This window comes from Trachymyrmex septentrionalis, unplaced genomic scaffold (assembly GCF_001594115.1).
Source record: "Trachymyrmex septentrionalis isolate Tsep2-gDNA-1 unplaced genomic scaffold, Tsep1.0 scaffold196, whole genome shotgun sequence".
Classification (NCBI taxonomy): Eukaryota; Metazoa; Arthropoda; class Insecta; order Hymenoptera; family Formicidae; genus Trachymyrmex; species Trachymyrmex septentrionalis.
The window spans coordinates 614,393-619,787 of NW_017305135.1; the positions used below are offsets into that span (position 1 = coordinate 614,393).

Sequence of the window (5,395 nt, forward strand, 5' to 3'; positions counted from 1 at the left end):
CTCTGCCTTCCTTCCGTACCTGCCTCCGTAACTCTCTCTCTCTCTCTCTCTCTCTCTCTCTCTCTCTCTCTCTTCTCATTTCCTTACTCGTTCCTAGCACCCTTATCTCCGGGGCGACGGAGAAGCTCGTCCATCCGCCTCTCTGTCTCGTTTTCCTCCTCGTTTCTTCAACGAAGGATCCGACGTGCTCTATAGACTCTCGTTCTGAGACAAAACCACCGGTATATCCGCATCGCGACAATCTCGCAAAATTCTCCGGTAAAGACCGCGCCGGTCTGTTTCCGGCGTGTGTCATGTCCCGCTCCACGCTGTCTTATCGATGACATTAAATATCGTCGGAAAGCGCTAGAGCCAGCTGCCGAATCGTTGACTGTGCCGGACGTTGACGTTCTGGACGTTGTCGATCGTCCTTCGAACGAAATTCATTGTAACCTCCGACTCGAGTTATATGGACTTTTGTCAGCCGCAAGATTTTCAAAGGTTTTTTTTTCTGATTATCGGATTTTGGTAAAGCTTCGAGAAATTGGAAAAAAGTTTTGCGCGCAAAGAGTCCAATACAACTACCTATAGATTTTTAAGGACATTGAAATCCGTTGAAAACATTCACGATTTATTTTCAACAAATAAATGAATTTGCGAGTTGAATTTTTCTATTATATGCAGCATTTACAAAATATTTTTCTTCGTTCCGCCGTCAAAATAGAAATTGTATTTTTACGAAATCTCTCTTCGGCGCATCGAGCTTATTTTCTTAAAAGTTGAATTTCTTAAAAAAAAAATTCATGCGTTAAAGATTGAGATAATAATATTGAATTATTATTATTATACATGTACATCCTCGACAGCTTATTATAAGAGATAAAATTAACGCTGAACTATTGACCTTTGTCGAATAATAAAGTATGCTGAACTTGCGAGAATTCAAAGGTCACTTAACGCGCCTGCAAACGATAAACGAGCTGCTCGCTAGCCAGTAAAGTAGGTGATAACCTTTTTCTAGGCCACAGGCTATACCTTTTTTATCTTCATCTATTCGTAGCAGCTATTCGCATCGCTCGAAAAAAGATGCAAAAAAGGGAAAAAAAAGCACACATTAAAGAGCACTTAGTAACGCTTATGCACTGAGACGCTATTGTCTGGAAAGCTTTGCAATTAATCAATTATCTTACGTATGCGTGATATTATACATAGTTGAGAGCTATTTTTGAAAGAGGTGTCCGCGTGGCTTCTCGTATTTATAAAAACATTCGATATCGCAAGAAACTAATGCGACGTGAAAGATTGATCGGTGATATTTTTTTTCACAACTATAACTCAAGTTTATATTGAATATACCAGCCTTGATATATTTTCTGCGAGTGCGCTTGACGTTCTACGGATGCGAATCGAAAAATAGAAAGATTCCGTAAATTTTGAGAGAGGAAGTGGAACGTTTTCAACAGATTTTCGATAATTTTATTTCTATACAATATCCGCGCTTTAAGAGGATCGATGCGCGTATCTCTAGAGTCTAGATATAGATATAGATCGGAGCGATTGAAGAAAGTCATTTTTCATCGTTGAATCGTCGCGTCGCTTCGGAATGATCGGGATGGGCGTCGGAAAAAGGATGATTTAAATCTGATTTAAAGTCCAAATGAAATTTCACGACGGGCCGGCCCGAAACTTTTTGCTGCCTGCCGGCAGCGAACTACCGCTACAAGTGCACGCAGTGCGCACGAACGTTCGTATTCGGCGGTTATGCGCCGAAATGCGCAAGAAAATATGAACGTTCATCATTCGAACGGAACCGGAAACCCATGCGGATATATCCTCGGTACGGATTCCGCCGTGAGGGGAGGATACGGGTGGGCAGAAGGGAGAGTTGCTTAAATCTGCGGAGTTAGGACAGGACTTACCGCCAAGACGCGGCTCGCAAATGGCGTTCAAATTAATTTCAACAAAGTTCGTAAATTATTAATATCCGCCGGGCCGGCGGCTGCTGACTCGCTTGTTCCCGGCTAAATGTGCTGTTTAATTAGGAAATCCGCGATTGCGGTAAGACGGGGATTGTCAACGGTTTTACGTTACGTTACGTTACGTTACGTTACGTTACGTTACGTTACGTTACAGGCTACCGTAGAGCCTTCCAGGGGGCTGACTGACCGTCTGCCACGCAGGTGAATTGTTGAATATATCTCGCGCACCCGCCACAGTGAAACGAGCTTAAAACTATTCCGACAATACGCTATGCTACACTGCCGCGTATCACCGTATGTTGCGCCCACGAGCAATTACGGCGACGCCGCGTGGAAGTTTGTTAAACAGCGGTGGCGAAATCGTCACCGTACGAGTAATGGTTTCTGAGGATTCTTTTTTCGCGGCTGAAACAACTGCAGCGGTGAAATTGCACCGCTTTTGGATTAAAGCGTTAATCGCGGCATTTTAGGTAGATTAACAGAGTGCGACTAACTTTTAGACACTGCATAGTACGCGCCGTCGTAACTCGGACAGGGGAAAAAATTCGGACGGGAATTCAGGAAGGTCAGGAATTTCCGAACAATACCATTTTCTCCCCTCATACATAATATACGATAGTTTACATAAGCAACGATCGCTATTCTAAAAACTGTCGATTGCCAATCTCACGTGGGGGATAGCCACGTCTGACAGCGCGATATTCTCGCCAGTATAGAAATTGATCGCCGTAAGTGAATTCGTTTTCCCAAATATAACGGGAGACGTAGTCGGAATACTTGGTGACTCTAAGAATTTTGAGAGGACGGCTCATGAATGCAAATTAAAACGTTTGTCGCGCATCTTCTCTTTCCCTCCTTGCCTGGCCTTTCTTAGTGCTATTTGGCTTCTCTTACAAACAATGTTCGAAAGTCGATACTCACAGTGATGACTGACGCTTAAATAAAAAGTATCACGTGTAGATAGATAACACATGTATATAGAAAATATATACATAAATTACAATCTTAAATGAAGCTGTCGATAAATCTGTAGATTGATTGATGAAAAGACAATTGTGTATATATTGCATAATTAATTAATTTACACGAGCGCGATGAATGAGTTTCGCAGAATTAATGTATTTTTAATCGAATATCGTTAAACACGATCAACATCGCTTATAAAGCCGTTGCATACTATTTTCACGACATTAGATGCCCGCAAAATCGTCCGCTTCTACCTTCCACGTCTTTCTTTATTCTTTTGGTATGCGCATACTCCTAAGTTTCTCCACAAATATATATATATATATATATATATATATAGGGCCACAACGCAATACTCAACAATAAGAAAGCTTTAGAATGGCAGTGGCCATTACGGCACGGCATAATGCACATTTCCAGTCCAACATTTCCAATAATATGCCGCTGTTAAAGCGAAAATTATGCATTGACGGAAGAACGATGAAGAAACGATAGAGAAAATCAAATGAAGATGCAATTTTTCCAACGAGAAATATATTAATAATTGATTTTGACACGCTGTTATTCGTAAGAACATTTGCGTTTCTTCAAATACCGAGCCTTGAGACTTGGATGTACTTTCTATATATAATAATACTAATAATAATATTACGTCACATACATTTAGACACAGTTCTCGAGGAGTCTCAAAATGGAAATCGAGCTAAAAGTGGCGCTAAGAGAACGGATGAAAAAGGGAAATGCTTGAACACGGCGCGAATGATATTTCCAATATTCTCGCAGCAACGCCAAGTTTGCTGTAACGCAAAGTTCGAGATAAGTACGATGCTGATACAAACACTCATACAACATTCATGACTGACGACGGCGCGACGTATTGATACCTTGCACCTTTCCAGTTTCAGTGCATCCGAGTCTTTTCCCGCATCAATGCCTTTCCCTCTCAAGCGCAACTATTAAAAGCGCCAGAATTGATATAAGTATCTTCTCTCCTTAATTCAAAGAAAAAATTTATACATATTAAGTCTGCTATAACTCTAGCCTGGTTTAATATATGGTAAAGAATATACGTATAAATATATATATACATATACATTTGAAGTCTTGCGAGTTCACGAGGGTCGTTAAGGTAGCTACTCGGCCAAGATATTGCATTACTTTTTCCAAACTCGATAAAAGCCATTGTCGGCCCCGCGTCGACGGCTTTGAGGCGCGAGATCGCAGCAATAGTGACCTGGCCAAATGACAGTTTTATCGAATTTCTTCATATCCTAGATACGAAGACATATCGAAACGCGTACTGTACGGCTAAACGATGAATTACGAGATAGTTCCTGTATTCAACGGTGCATTATTGCATCTCTATACTAGCTTTTCGGTATCCCGATTATCACGCATCGTATAGCAATATTAATTACCGCAGGCTAGTTTCTAAACCAAGTCAACAGTAAGTTAATATTGCACGCGCTGGCTCGTGTGATTTATTTAGGAAAATAATGCCCGATAATTATCGCACACAGCTACGATTGTGACGACGATATATATATATATATATTGTAATATATGTGTAATATATGTGTAATTTTTTATCACAATTTCTGTACATGAGAATTTTTATATATGGTGGTGTGTGAAATATAATTCTACATCTTTACACAGTGCAGCGTGATAACTTGGAATTTTACAATCATATTGCGGTACGCTAATGGTTTACGCACGGATAGACAGTGCACTGTTTATACTGCGAGAGGAAAGCTCGTAGGAGAAGCGCGGAAAATATATTCACGGGAAAATATACAAGTACGCACGCTCACGCATTCGTAACGCCAGGGTTTGCCTAATGACGGCATTTCTTCGAAGGATTCATCTTGCGAAGCGTACCTCAGCGATTCTGGCGTTAAATTACGGAAAGATTAATAACTGTCGAGAAGATTAAAGCATAGAGACTCGAAACGAATACGCGCTACAATCGTGGTACCGTTATACGCGGCAAAGCGGGTTAAGATATTTATCACATTAAATAATTTCATACCTTCTCCTTCTTGCGAGACTCGTTCAATCTCACTATTCGCTATGCGAATAGTGTAGACACATAAAGACGGCGGACTCGAAAGAAAAAGAAAAAAAAAAGCGACAAGACTAGAGACAGGAATATCTTGTGTATTACAATTTTAATTTATTTGATAACAAATAGACACACAAGGTTCGCCCGACACAAATACAGATTTTTTTTTTCTTCACATTGCCGTTGTACGCTTTGAAAAAAATCCGTCGTGTATATTTTAATTTGGAATATTTTATTTCCGCTAATAGAACTAATAAATATGTGTCATGATTATTATTATCATACTTTTGTAGTCTTTGCGTGATTTTTATGCAATGCGTCCTCGTAATACATAGCAGAGCCAGTGCTCGTTTGCATTTATTATAGTGGCCGTCGATGCGCAAGCACTTGTAATTAAAACACGAAA

At 40.3% G+C, this 5,395-nt stretch overlaps 1 protein-coding gene across 2 annotated transcripts in view; it reads left to right on the forward strand.

Moving 5' to 3' along the window:
* The window catches only part of LOC108747167 (suppressor of lurcher protein 1), a 274,868-nt gene that overhangs the window by 241,951 nt on the left and 27,522 nt on the right, over nt 1-5,395 (forward strand). The window lies entirely within an intron of this gene.